Source organism: Sorex araneus, chromosome 1 (genome assembly GCF_027595985.1).
Source record: "Sorex araneus isolate mSorAra2 chromosome 1, mSorAra2.pri, whole genome shotgun sequence".
Lineage (NCBI taxonomy): Eukaryota > Metazoa > Chordata > Mammalia > Eulipotyphla > Soricidae > Sorex > Sorex araneus.
The window spans coordinates 345,520,836-345,536,574 of NC_073302.1; positions in this window are offsets into that span (position 1 = coordinate 345,520,836).

Sequence of the window (15,739 nt, forward strand, 5' to 3'; positions counted from 1 at the left end):
TGGCGACCAGTGGGTGACAAAATAAAACTGCATGTCGCTATATGCACAAGCTGTCTGGATTCTATAAAAAGAAAAATCTGACCAGTATGATTAAATCTGCATGTATGTTAAAATATAATGGCTAAACTAAAATAAAAAATTACATTTTCTTTTCATGAGTAAAATCTGGACATCCAAGAATCATATGCAAGTTTCACAGGTGTTCACAGACCAAATATGCCTAAAAGCTGTTACTGCACTGCCATGTGTAATATACTACTTTTTGCCTTTTCATCCCAACTCTATATTTCTTTCTATAATTCTATATCCTCAGAGAGTGGCGCAGTTAGTCCATTTGGCAGAAATAGTAGCACATCCAGAACTAATCTCTATTCAGATAAGATTGAGTTTCCAGAAAAATTTCCATTCCTCAAAAGAAATCCTGGATGAGAAGCATGGAATTTTGTAGTATGAAGTGTCTGTGCTTGATTCAATCCAACGGTTTCATGATATCACCACTATACATTAAAAAAACAAAATTGGTGGTAATGTATTTATATTGGGTACACCAATTACAAAAAGAGGCATTAAGAACATTAAGAGTATTTCTTAGTATTGTATTTTTTAGTAAATTCCTCTCCTTCAAACGGTACGTATAAGCCTTGAAAAACTCTCAAGAATAAATTTGAGTGTCATTTTACAGACAACAAGGTGAAGACTCGAGGGATTTAAAACAAACTACTCAAGTGCTATAGCACTGTATGGAACCCAGAATTGTCTAATCTTAAAGATTGATCTATTTGACAACAGCAATGAATTTTAAATGTTTTCCTTCCCTTAGTGAGAGAGCTCTTCAACAAATAAGGGCAGGACAGTTCTGTCAAAGTGGGTGGCAGGTGGCCAGAGCCTGCACCCTCTGCTCCCGCCAGCCACCATTTCCTTCTCAAATACTTTGCAGCAGCTTTGCAGCCAGGTTAGGGATTCAAAAAACAAAACTTGAAAATTACTGCACTACATCAACCTGCTATTTTCTCAGTCTTATCTTTCAAACTTTCCAAATGAGGCTGTGTAAAGGCTTGGAGGCACATGGAAGGCTTATGGGTGTAAGCAGGCAACTTCTGTTTGAGCAGGATGGTAATGGGGAGCTTGAAGAAGTGTCTATTATTCCTTATCACTGCACCTAACAATTGCCAATTACAATGGGTAATTGTTTATTTATCAATGTGCCGGCTAATTTTCTCATTCTCTCTAGACAGTAAATTCCTTGAGTGCAAGAAGAGTGTTAGTTTTACCCCTGTGTTTTCTAACAGCCATCTTTTATACAAAAGTTATCTACCTTGCCATTTCATCTCTGAGGACTGGTCCATGTTTGGAAGCCTGTTATAAGTGATGGGGGTGGGGTGAGGACAGTTAGGACAGAGACAGTACCTTTACCACTACAACAATATGATGATGATGGTTAGAAATTATCAGTTTCGACAAGAACTGAGAGCTGGAGGTAGGCAAAGGGAAATACATGATAATCTCTTAGTACCTATGTTGCAAGCCATAAAGTCCAAAAGGAGAGAGAGAGGTGGAGGGTGAGAAGGGAGGAGGATGGGTAGGAAGAGGAAGAAGAAGAGAGAGTGAGAGGAGAGAGCAGGCTAAAGAAAGAGAGAGGGAGGGAGTGACAAACGTTTCTGCCATAGAGGCAGGCTGGGTTGGCAGGGGGAGGGAAACCAGGGACATTAGTTGTTGGAAATACTCATCAGTCAAAGGACCGGTGTTGAAACATTGTATGACTGAAACCTAATCATGAACATCTTTGTAACTGTGTATCTCACAATGACTCAATTAAAAAACATTTCCAAAGTTATTTACATCTTTTGGCAAATGCAGGGATACTGTCAGTAAATATCTTATTTTACTTATTTTCAGTAAAGTGTACTGAAAATAAGAACTGTTTTCTCCATGTCTACTTCTGAAGAGTAACTGTCCGGAGAAGCCAGAGAGAGAGGACAGAGGTGGAGATGTCTGGCTTTCATGGGCTGACCCTGGTTCCACCCCAGTACTCCACAGTATCCTGAGCAGTTTCAATGAGTTCGTCCTAAGAGCATCTGAGCACTTCTGGGGTGGGGTGACCTGGGTTATTCCCAACATCGATTAGCTAAGCAGCACCTCATTCTCATGTCACTGCATGAAACCATCAGCCCAAGTGGTCGAGGAACGCTGAGAAGTTCCCCATGGCCTCCTGACCAGGACCTGGGTGGCATACTCAGCATGCTGCCGAAAAAGAAAGAACAATTTCAAGGAAATCCAACAGTAAATGTCACCCTCAGAAGCAAGTCTATTCAACAGCTCAAGTTGAAATGAAAAGTCTTGGTTTCCTTCCTTCCATTCTTCCTTCCTTCCTTCCTTCCTTCCTTCCTTCCTTCCTTCCTTCCTTCCTTCCTTCCTTCCTTCCTTCCTTCCTTCCTTCCTTCCCTCCCTCCCTCCCTCCCTCCCTTCCTTCCTTCCCTCCCTCCCTCCCTCCCTCCCTCCTTCCTTCCTTCCTTCCTTCCTTCCTTCCTTGTTACTGGGCTACACATGGTGTTACTCAGGGTTATTCCTGGCCCCTCACTCAGGAATTACTCCTAACGGTGCTCCAGGGACCAGATGGGATGCTGAGGATGGAGCCAGGTTGGCTGCATGAAGGGCAAGAACTCTACCTGCTGTAGCTTTTCTCTGGCCTGCAAAGCTCTTAACAAATAAGTAAATAAATAAAAGCCTTACAATCAATAGCTAACTAAAAGCACATTTATTTAAATAAAGAAGAAATAAAAGTACATTTAATCTAAAAACTCATGTCACTGCTTTCCACAATCTAAAGATCTATCTTCCACGGCAACATATTAATATAAATTGCAAAATTCAAAATCTTGGTACAAGATGCACAGAAGGACAGTTGTGAATTTCTATAGTTAGTGGGGGAAAAATATGTACTGTTTATGGATTTTTCAATTTGTTTGGTTTTAATGTTCCTCCACACCAAAAAGAATAAGCATGGCAGCTTTTGGAGATAATTTTAATTTTGCATTGCCCCCAACAATGTCTTTTGTTTTATATATAACTAATCGAGCTGGAGTATAACTAATATAGCCAGTAGGGCATTTGCCTTGCACTCAGCCAACCTGGGTATGATTCCTCCACCCCTCTCGGAGAGCCCGGCAAGTTACCGAAAGTATCTTGCCCGCAGCACAGCAGAGCCTGGCAAGCTCCCCATGGCATATTTGATATGCCAAAAACAGTAACAACAAGTCTCACAATGAAGATGTTACTGATGCCCACTCGAGTCAATCGATGAGCAACGGGTTGACAGTGATGACAGTGATATAACTAATCAAATTCATTAGAGTCAATTGTTGGTATGTAGCTACAATAAAAGAAAACAACACAAATTTTGCTCCTTTTAAATCATGCTCCAAATCTATATTTACATAAAAAATTACTGCTTTTTACAATCAAGAAAATATGAAAGAGTGTGTTGGTTTCCCACATGTTCTCAGTGGAATAGGCTTTTTATCTCCATTTTTTCTATGTTAAGCAAACCTTCCTTGTTGCGTGGATAATGCTAGGTGGAGGTTTGTTTTGAAATTCCTTCCACATAAAAGTGAACTCAAGGAAGTGAGATCAGGGAAGAGTTAAGAATGGAGATATTTTTAGAATCACCTAGCTTCCAGAATAAGGGCAAGCAAGTCAGAGGAATAAAATCGAATTCTAAATGCTCTTGATTATTTTCAGCTTCTATTACTGCTGCACTTAATGCCCACCAGAATAAGCTGGTTACATGCAGTTGCACATTCTATTTGGGGTATAATTTAATGGTCAGAAATGAGATACCAGAGAATATCTGGAAAATGCAATATGTGGCCTAAATGTCTAAAAGCCAGTCCTGCCCTTTGCATTGAGTATTACGCCCCCAAATATGACACTTACAATAAATTGATCAATTACAGATCATCCATTATAGTGATAAAATAACAGTAAATGATTAGCGATTTCACATCCCCTAAGTTTTGATTACATAACCCCAGCAACTCCATGAACAACCAGGCAAGTCTAGCTTCTATAACATAACTTATTCTAATAGTGTCAAGATTTTATTTTATATAATTTATATATTTTATTCAGGTTCTATAGTTCTCTTTCTGCTTCCTGATCTTTATTTTCTTCATTAAAATATGATGAAAGGTCCAAATTTGCTCCATCTTCTCATATCAAATAAATTATTATTTGGAAGACTTTACATTGTAGCTGACCTAAAAAAAATGACATTATTTATTACAATTGCACAGTATCATGCAAAGAGCCTAGCATTGGGGACCAGGGGACCATGAGCTCTGGAGACAGGCTTGGCTGGCTTGGACAATGACTAAACCTCACAAGTATAACTAATCAGAATTTCAGTTACCACAGAGGAAATGAGGTTTATAACCATCAGTCCCCAGCAATACTGTGATGACATTATAGTAAGGTGCTTTGTGTATTGTAAAGTGCAAATAAAAATGGTGGTAATTCAGAGGTAACAACCATTTAAAAAATCTTGGAACTTGAGATGGCACAGGGCTTAAAGCACTTACTTGCCTTGAAGGTGGTCTACCTTGGTTTGACCATTGGCACTGTGAGTAGTCAACCAAGCACCATCAGGAGTCTAGGAGTGAGCCCTGAGCACAGAGCCTGGAGTGAGCCCTGAGCACTGCAATGTGACAACCCCCTGACCCCCAAAAAATTCTTGCCACTGTTGCTCCTCAAAGAGTAAAGGGAGGGTATCAGCAAAGTTTGAACACACTTAGGACTCCATCTGTGTGATTTATTTTTTGATGTTTTGTTTTGAGAGAGAGAAGAGAGAGAGACAGAGATAGAGACAGAGACAGAGACAGAGACAGCACAGAGCCAGAGCTGAGAATCTGAGAATCGGGGACGAGTACTCAGAAACTCAGCCTCTTTATCTCAAGCTTTGGTTCTTTTTGAGGCTCCATCTCTCAGCTTACACTCTGTTGAACCCTCTGGTCTACTACAACGCCCCACAATGTACCCTTATCTTCTGAGTTCTAACACAAACATTTGCTAGAGCAGAAGGCTGTTTCTTTACACAATCATGCAGTTGAGACATGTCTCAGTTCAGCTTTAGGTTTTCTGACTGTTCCGCTGAGCAGATGTATAATCGTCCCACTCTGAAGCCCAGTTTTAAACAATCCAAATGTTTTAAACAAACCTGATTCTCATTTCCTTTTAGATTGTCATATACAGTCTGGACAATGTCCAACTCCTATAATTTGGATTTTTTCTCCTCTTTCAACTGCCATTGAATCACCATTTTCCCTTTACCATATTTTCTTAAGTTCCAGTCCCAATTCCAAGTCTCCAGTTCTCTGTAACTGTAGGGTGGCCTGGGGTGAGAACTCTCATTTCCACTTTTGACTAACTAGATGGCACTCACCCATATTTTTTCATATAGGGAACATTCTTCGCTAGTGATGCTAGCTCTGTATATTCAAACCTACTTCCATAAATTGTCATTCTATGCTTTTGAATGCATAAGATCCCACAACTATACATATTTTTGTTGTCTTGGGACCAAACCTGGCAGTGTTCAGGGCTTATTCCAGGCTATGCTCTCACAGGTCACTCCTAGAGGGTGAGGGGACCAGATGGGTACAGTGGATTGAACCCAGGTCAGCTGCATGCAAGCCAAGTGCCCTACCTGCTGCACCATTACCCTGACCTATACGACAGTTATATTTAAATATGTGATTCTTCCCGCTAATGGGAAGGTTTGGTGATGACTGCTTGGAAGGTGATTCAGAAATTCAAGGTTGCAGTCCAAAGTGTTTTCACCTCATCATCTTGTGAACATTTCATCATCATCTTTCAGATCCTTTTATTTCTGCTTATTGGCAAGATCACAAGGTTGAGAGAAGCATTTCCTATCCATACTGAAAAAATCCAGAAAAATATCTAAAGTGTTACTTAAGGAAATATTTGAGATTTGGCTTTCCCAGGTCACTACAGAGTGATAATACTTCTCTCACTTCTAAAGTCATTCAAGATTCGACATCTTCTGCTATTCATAACAAGCAATACAAAATAGGGGGGCGATTGTCTGCCACAGAGGCAGAGGGGTGTGGGTTGGGCAGAGGATATTGAGGACATTGGTGGTGGAAGATGTGCACTGGTAGAGGGTTTGGTGATTGATCATTATATGACTGAAACTCAAACAGGAAAGCTTTGTAATGGTATCTCACTGTAGCACTGTCATCCCGTTGTTCATCGATTTGCTCTAGTGGACACCAGTAACGTCTCCAATGTGAGACTTGTTACTATTTTTGGCATATCGAATACACCATGGGGGGCTTGCCAGGCTCTGCTGTAGAATACTCTTGGGAGCTTGTGGGGCTCTCTGAAATGGACATATTTTTATATTTATGTACATGTGTGTAAATATAAAAACCTAGAGGATATTCCAACCCCAAGAAGGGAGGCTCATCCTTTCCAATGGTGCCTAATTGGAGGCTCTTTCAGGGTCAGAGGACAAGTAAAGAGAGGCTTCTAAAATCTCAGGGCTAGGGTGAATGGAGACTTCACTGAGACCCTGAGACCGCTCGAAAAATTCGACAATCAACGGGATGATAATGATGAAGAAGGGAGGCTAGTGGGCAGCAAACCATACTGGTCACCTTGTGTCTCACAGTAATTAAAAATAATAAAAAATAACATAAAATTAACATTTTGAATAAAAAAAAGTAATGTGTAACTCATGCCCAATTCAATCAGCTTAATCAGTGGCTGAATAAATAACAGTACTGCTACATTAGCTTGCCGGGCTCTCCGAGAGGGCAAGCTACCAAGAGTATAGAGACTGCATGGCAGAGCCTGGCAAGCTACCCGTGCATATTGGATGTGCCAAAAACAGTAACAATAAGTCTCTCAATGAGAGATGTTACTGGAGCCCGTTCGAACAAATCGATGAGCAATGGGATGACAGTGACAGTGACAGTGACTGCTACATTAAAAATAAATAAATAAATAAATAAATAAGGTCACCCAAGATTTAGCTTCTACTTTAAAAATCAATAACTGCCTTGTACCCTTAATCATCAGGAAAAATGGGAAAACTTAATCATACCTTAAATAAAGATATTATGTTTGTTATATCAAGAAAATTCTAAGATATTATGTTTGTTATATCAAAAGACTTCTAATAGCACTTCTCAAATACCTATCCCTCCTAAGGACAAACTTCAGCTTAGTCCTTCGAAGCTATTGTTTTTTGATCAATTGACTTCTTACTGCCCTAAATGGAGGGGATCTTGCCAAATTATCACTCCCACTGTGGTAAAATTTAATAGAATTTCTATTTGGTTGCATCATTCCAGGTAAAACCAGCTCCATCTATGTCACTGAGTGACCAGACTCTGACAGCGAGTGAAATACAATACTGCTGTGAATCCATCAAGAATGCAAAACTTGCCTTTAAGAAAACCCAACACTGAAAGGTAAGCTACCTGTCTGTTAACTTTGAACATTTCTTTACTGATTGTCATTAAAAGCAGAAAGTAACAATCTCTGGGGCTTGAGTGATAGTTCAGAGATAGGGTGCTTGTTTCGCTTAGAGCTGAGAGGGTTCAATCCCTGGCACCCCATGTATTCCCCATTAGCCTTGCCAGTAGTTATCCCTGAGTGCAGAGCCAGAAGTAATCCCTGAGTACTGCCAGCTGTGGCCCCCCCAAAACAAATAAAACAAAACCTTAACAATTTAATAGCCGACTCATCAGAATACAAAAGAAAGGAACAGAAGCTTATGCTATGACTACTATTTTTTTTTTTTGTTCTCATAAGCACTTGGCCTTCTGGGCCAAGGAAAGCTTTCATCCTCCAGGGGCTAATCACTTGTCACTTGTCATCCCGTTGATCTTTGATTTGCTCGAGTAGGTGCCAGTAACGTCTCCATTCTTCCCTGTCGCGTGCTAGTGTAGCCCAATGGTATCTGCTCACCCCAGGAACACGAAGAGCCTCAAACCGTTTGTTCAGGGTTTTGATGAAGTCTGACCATCTCGTAGGTGGGCGGCCACACGGTCTTTTGACATTCTGTGGAATCCAGTCTGTCACAGCTCTAGACTGCTGGACCAGGGGCTAATAGCTTTAGAAAATGCATTGTCTAATCTATCTGATTTGCCTTTCAGATTGACCACTCTGACATCCAATAAGCCACTGCCAGGTACCCACTAATACTCCTAGCATGAGATTTTACTCTCTCATGTGCATAGGGTCTGTGCCATTTGTCAGCATGAAGAAGTTACAGAAGACAGAACCCATGGGCTGGTTAAACATTTGAGCCAGTGAATTCTCCAGGGGCAGGGAAGGGGACTGTTGCTAATAAAGTAGGAGTAGATGGGTAGACTACCAGGTGGGCGTAGTTGTTCAGTTATCCAATCAGAATAGGTAATGGAATGGTTGGGCTAGAGATAACAGCAGGTAGAAGGAAGCTCCCAGCTAGTCCCACACACTCTCTGGGCACTCACTCCACACTCTGCCTTCTCTTACAATCTGGTCCCCTAGAGGGCTTGTGCCCCAAGACAGATGTCCCAGTACAGGCAGACTTCAGAGACCGGAACGGGGCAGAACACAAGCAGGGCTCAGACTGCCCAGGAAAGCTCCGGTTCAGGCAGGGCTGGGACACCCAGGCCATGACAAGATCCTGAGTACAGGCTCTCACTCACAAGCACCGTGGCTGTGGACAGAGACTAGGAAAGCCAGGTTACGAAAACATAAGGGACTGTTGGGATCATCTGAGAGGCCCAGAGACAGGCCAGAGCTCGAGGGTCTAGCCCACGAGCAGAGAGACTGAAGACAGGTGAAATATTAGGGGTACAGTTCAAGAGAAGTCCAGCGACAAGATTCCGGAAGTCATACACTAGACCAGGCTTTGTGAGCTAGACAAGTAACGGAAAAGGGTAAAGGCAAGGACTGGACATTTGGGGAGGGACGTGAACCCATTTACTTACAATAAACTCTCACTTCTTAACCTTTGATTTTTGTGTGTAAATCAAAGGTTAAGAAGAGAGAATAGGGCATTTGCCTTGCACGTGGCCGACCCGGGTTCGATTCCTCCATCCCTCTTGGAGAGCCTGGCAAGCTATGGAGAGTATCCCGCCCACATGACGGAGCCTGGCAAGCTACCCGGGGCATATTCAATATGCCAAAAATAGTAACAAAAAGTCTCACAATGGAGACGTTACTGGTGCCCGCTCAAGCAAATCGATGAACAACTAGACAACAGTGCTACAGACAGTGCTACAATTCCCAAGAATCCACAAGCTTAGGAAAATCCACTTTCACGCTAAAATTACTAGTATATGGATAAAAGGGCCCTGGTAGTAACCATTTGGGAAACAATAAAATATAAAAAGAAATTTCCCAACCCTGAGGTTACTTAGTGGTAACCTAGGGGCATGAAGAACTTTCCTTTGTGATGCAAGTCTTGAGCTCTTTGAGCTGGAGAAGCTGAGGCCCCACCCAGAAGGCTGGACCCATCAAAACAGGAAAAGCTATAGAAGAATCTGAAGGTCATGATACAAACATGAAAGCACCATCAATAATCCAAGGCTTTCCCTGTGACAACACCCAGATTAACTCAATGTCTGTAGAGAGATCCAGGCCAAGACAAATCGGAGGAATTATATACAACCTTCTCACAAAAGCCATTGCAGACCTCCCCACTCACAAAGCCCATATTCTCTCTGGAACAAGTATCTCCCTCCCCACCCTCCGCCACACCCTTTAACCTCTTTCAATCAGAATTGTTTTGCTTCGATAAAAATCTAGTAAAACACAGGTGGCCTTCTTCACATCACTGGCAATATGCCAATTTGGGACAGTTACACTGGAGATAATGATGATGACGCTGGAGGAAAAAATAATTGGAGAGCAAAATGCAAAATTATAAGAAGTGAAGCAGTTCAAAAGGAATCCCTCTGCCAAAATATTTTACACTACAGGGTTCACAGCACACAAAACTAAGAAACTAAGTGTAAAGCACTTTAGTTGTGTTCTATTTCACATAATCAAGTTAAGGCTTCAAACACTTTGAGGAAGCAATAATAAACTTGATGTGCTTAATACTCTTTGGGATTTCTACAATATTTCTACAATATTCTACAATTTCTACAATATTATTTCTGAAACATTTTTTTGAGAGTAATAAATACCTCATGGAATTCAAAGGACAGAACTAAGACAAGACACCAGAAGACATGCGCTTTTTGCCACAGAGGGAGTATATGAGTGGCTGCTTTTAATCTGAGTACAATTTAAAAGTATTCGTCACTAAACCTGTATCATGAGGATCACAAGTATGACCTATATTTCAAAAGTCAATGGAAAGTTTCTTTCTCAATCAATATTCTTCCAAACCAGAGAAGATTTTCGTATACTTGTCCTTCTGCCTTCATTCTACATTTTGACTAATTCTCAGTCTTATTTTCCCTCTTCCTAATAAGTTTAGAATATTGGAGTTTTCCAGGGCTTCTTTTAGACTTTTATTGTTTGTATCTCCACTATACACCTGGGTTATTTCTTCTATATTTAAGTCTATTTTCAGTGAACTTTTAAAACCTTAACCTCTTCATTAAGTTCCATAGTGAGTCTACATTTTCCTAGGCAATTACTTACATAATGGAAACATAATAGATACCTTGAATTCATAGCCTTTTTCATATTCCCCAAATCCACTTAATATTCCTCTTTACTACTCAACATGCTCTCCTTCCAGGACCATGGGGTGTGGCCCTCCTGGCATTCATCAGCCCTGAGTCTAAGAGCAGATCAAGCAAATCATTAGGGTATTGCCTGGTATGGCCCCCAGGTCCCTGAAACAACTAGAAAGGCTATCCATAGTAAGCTCCCTCCCTCAAAAAAGAAAACTCTTTTGCCACACTTGACAATGCTCAGGGATTACTACTCCTGCCTGCACTCAGAAATTACTGACCATATGGGATTGTGGGGATTGATTCTGGTCAACACCATGTAAAACAAGAACATAACCACTGCATATACCCTGGCCACTCAAAGAAAACTCTTAATTGGATCATGTTAATTGGATCATGTTCTTTTTCGCTAAATGCTGACTATTGGTTTCCAGATGAACTTTAAATAAAATGCTAACTCCTTTCAGTAGTTGCTACCTGACCTAACTCTTGTAGAATGGATCTGGCTACACTAATCTAAGTTCTTATGCTCTGAAAAGCTATATGCTGCTATTCCCTCTACCTGAAATACTCTTCCAAATATTGTTGAATCTTTCTTGTTACTTAGATATACAGGATCAAAGTTTGTACCATCAGGGTGGTCTTGGATAGCCAACTAAAGTAGCCTCAGCCACTTTCTCTCATATAACTTTCCTATTTTCTGAATGTCCAAGTTGGGTACTTGAAATTATATTGTTTCTTTGATTGTCCTGACTCCAAGACCTATAAAAGTACCTAGTCATTCTATGGCAGAATGAACAAAATCATCAATTACAGATATGCATTCAAATTTCATATTTTGAAAGAGTCATGAAGATTGTAAATAATCTTAAGGGAGAAACAATCATATGGAGAAGCTGGCCATAATAGAGTCAAACAAAATAATTGTCGTTGAAGATGGGAATAAGAACATATAATTAGAATAAATTTAGCAATTGTACTTCTGGAGATACAGTCTAAAGAACTGAAAGTAGAGACTTGAACTGGTATTTGTGCATCAAAGATCATAGAATCATTATTTTCAATTGAAAAATCATAAAAAATTGAATTTCATTAACAGACAAACAAATAAAAGGTGGTCTATATTAATACGCAGAAGAATAGCATTTGGCCTTAAAAAGGAATGAAATTCTGACACAAGGTGCAACATAAGTGAAACATAAAGATAATAAGCTATACATTAAATAATATTTCATATATGATTCTATTTATATGAAGTATATAGAATAAGAAAATACATACAAACAGAAAGTAGGAAAGTAATTCCGGGGGCTGGGGCGAAGGAAGAACAGTGTGAAATGAGTGAAAACGTTCCATTGAACAGCAGGTTAATGTTTATCTGACATTAACTAATGTTATTGTTTATCTAACACTGTCATGGAGGTTGGCAATGGTTACTCAACAAGCTGAGTGTCCCTGATTCCACTTAGCTCTACACTTACAAGTGTTTCTTTACCACTAGAGTGTGGGGGTGGGGAGCAGTTAAGAAAGAGGACAGTCTATTATGACAATATTAGTAGGAAATGATCACTCTGGTCAAGAATTGAACGTTGAAAGTAGGTAAAGGGATATACATGACAACCTTTCAGCATCTGTATCGCAAACTGTAATTCTAAAATAAGAAAGAGAAAGAAAAATAGAGAGAGAGAAAGAGAGAGAGGGAGAGAGAGAGAGAGAGAGAGAGAGAGAGAGAGAGAGAGAGAGAGAGAGAGGAGAGGTGACTGCCATACACGCAGGTAGAGGGTGGCGGGGGTGTGGTGGTCTGGAGTGGTGGAAGGGAAACTAGGGACAATGGTGCTGAGAAATTACACTCGTGGAGGGATGGATGTTTGAACACTGTATGACTGAAACCAAGTCATGAACAACTTTGAAATGCTCTATCTCATGCTGATACAGTAAAATTTTTAAAAAATTGTTTCCTATTTATAGTTTTTTGGATGACACCCAGTGGTGGCCAGTGCTTACTCTTGGTTGTGTGCTCAGGGATAACTCCTTTGTGAGACCTAGAAGACCATTAGAGAGTGCCAGGGATCACACCTGGGTTGACCAGATGCAAGGCAATGGTCCTACCCCCTGTGCGACTGCTCTAGTCCATAATTTACCACTAAAACCTAAAAGGGTTTTAGTGGTAGATTATAGACTCCACATATTTTACCGCAGAACTAGAGTTGGAATGGAATGGATATATTATGGCAGCAGGGAGGGAACTGGGATATACCTCTGGATCAAATTTGCCACAGAAAGGCAAATGCATTTGAGAAATACATATTTTTTTTCAAAGTCCATGGAAGAAGAAGATTTAGGGTCAATGAAAATGTTCCTTCTTAAGTAACAAGAGAAAAATCACTTTCTATTTATTATCAGTATTTATTTGCTTTGTGTTTGTTTGAGTTTTAATGGATTTGTTGGAGACACACACAGCAGTTCTCGGGAGCTGCTCCTGGGACAGTGCTCGGGGGTCACACCTGTTAGGTACCATGTGGTGACAGGAGTAGAATCTGGCCCTTGTGCATGCAGAACATATGTTCCACCCCTTTAGGTTCAGCCCCTTAGAATTTTTATAATGTGATATTATGTCTCACTAAAATTTGGGGCCTAGTAATTATGGGGATTGTAGCGATAAAACAGTGGGTAGGGTTTGCCTTGCACGCAGCTGACCCGGGTTCGATTCCTCCTTCCCTTTCAGAGAACCCGGCAAGCTACCGAGACTATCCCACCCACACGGCAGAGCCTGGCAAGCTCCCCATGACGTATTCGATATGCCAAAAACAGTAACAACAAGTCTCACAATGGAGAAGTTAATGGTGCCCTCTCAAGTAAATTGATGAACAATGGGACTACAGTGCTATAGTGCTACAGATCTTATGTCAAGGCATAAAGGCATGAAGAACAATTAATTCATTCTGATTTGATGCTTTCTGTTCAGAACAGTTATAAATAGAAGGTATCTGGATGACCATAAGGCAAAGGTGATTTATTATTTTCAAAATTCTACTAAATCCCATGTTAGAAGCTATATGTGATTATTTTTGTTGAGTTAACTTAAAAGATGATCCACCTACACAAGGCGGCATGATTTCTGATAAAATTTGAAATAAATATCCCTTCTTTAAATCATACAAAGTAAGGTATTAGAAGCACTTACATAATTAGTTCATGCAGATAAAATAAAATATCTGAAGGATTGAATTTCTGAGTGATTATTAGATGTTTGGAATAACCGATTCAGAGGCGGTGAGGACGACATCTGTCTGATGAGACACTGGCACTGCATGCAATAAGATATTCTCAATGAGCTCAGTGCTCACTCTCCTGCATACTGATATTCTCCTCAGCATGTTATCTAGTTACAAACAATGAAGTAATCACTATATTAAAGAATTACTGAATTTAAAAGCTCAATACCAGAGAGAGCAAGTTTATAATTTAAAGGCATCCTAGTCTATTTTTAATAGTTATGGTTTGCATCATAGGCCATTTTTGTTGGTTGCTTTATTAAAATTAAAAATTAGGGGAATAAGCTACATAAGATAAACACAATACAAAGGTCTTAGCTCTAAGGAACAGAACTATTTGATAAGAAGGGAACATGCTCTTGGCTGAAATACTAAAGAAAGCCTCTGAAACTGGGGTAAACCACATACGTCTTTTATTACAAACCTAATTTTACATCCCTCTTGGCAAACTTATCTAAAGTGGATAAAATGCAAATCTTTTTTAGTGATCTTCATTTAATTTTATTTAAGTAGTCAATACTCCTCTCCTGACATCCAAAATTATGTGTCAAGGTTTTTAGGTGTCTTTTAAGATTTCACATTTTTCACTTTTTAAATTGAAACATGTTTGTATTTGTTCAAAGCCTACATTTTCTTTCAGTCTCTCATCATTTAATTCAGACATGAGCTTCGACCAAAATATTTATAGGAGCATTAGGGAAAAGCAAAGTCATTGGCTCGACGTCTTCGAGGAGGTTCTCAGGCAATCAACCAGCATGGTAGTTATCTGAGAGGTCATTCTTTGTCAGCTCCTTTCCTGTGTTTTTGACTTTTCCCCACTTCTGGCTGGTCCTCATCTCAGATTGCTCCTTTTTCTAATGATCACCTCTGAATATTTAACAATCTAATTTAGGGTATCAGCAAGTCTTCAATGCACAACCCACCCCCGCCCCCCGCCCCACAGCCCATCCTTTCCAATTTCCCTCTTTTTCATTATTCTATATTAGCTCCTGTGAATCACCTCTAGCCCAAGTCCTGTCTTTGCTTCCTGCTACCATCTTGTCTTTGTTAGCCATTCATTAGTTTGGAACCTTTACCGTGACCTTGACAGCCATACAGCACTGTTAAGTAAAGCCGAGCCAGAAGTACTAGCACAGAGGGCACACTCTAACGAGGCTCTCTGCACATAATGAACATGTCAGGAAGTAAATAAGTGCATTTCACAACGTTAACACACAACTCCACCACATTCCTTTACTCCCTTTATATTACCTAGAAACGGCCATTTGTTTCTATTTGTAATTTGTAATGCCACTACTACTAGCTATAGTCTTGGATATATTATTTCTTTAGCATGGGCTGGAGCGATAGCACAGTGGGAAGAGCATTTGTCTTGCATGCAGCCTACCGTGGTTCGATTCCTCCGTCCCTCTTGGAGAGCCCAGCAAGCCACTAAGAGTATCCCACCCACACGGCAGAGCCTGGCAAGCTACCCAGGGCATATTCGATATGCCCAAAACAGTCACAACAAGTCTCACAATGGAGACGTTACTGGTGCCCGTTCGAGCAAATTGATGAACAAGGGGACAATAGTGCTACAGTGCTACAGGTATTGTAAGACTGTATCAATCATGGGATCTAATTCCTTGACTTGGTAGAAGAGGAAACTTTGATGTCAGCTGCTCTAGTTACATCATAAAAAATAATCACATCTAAAAACTTTAATTTGGTCAGAAGGATAATGATTGTGGTGGCAGTAGTGATGACACATGTACAGCGTGA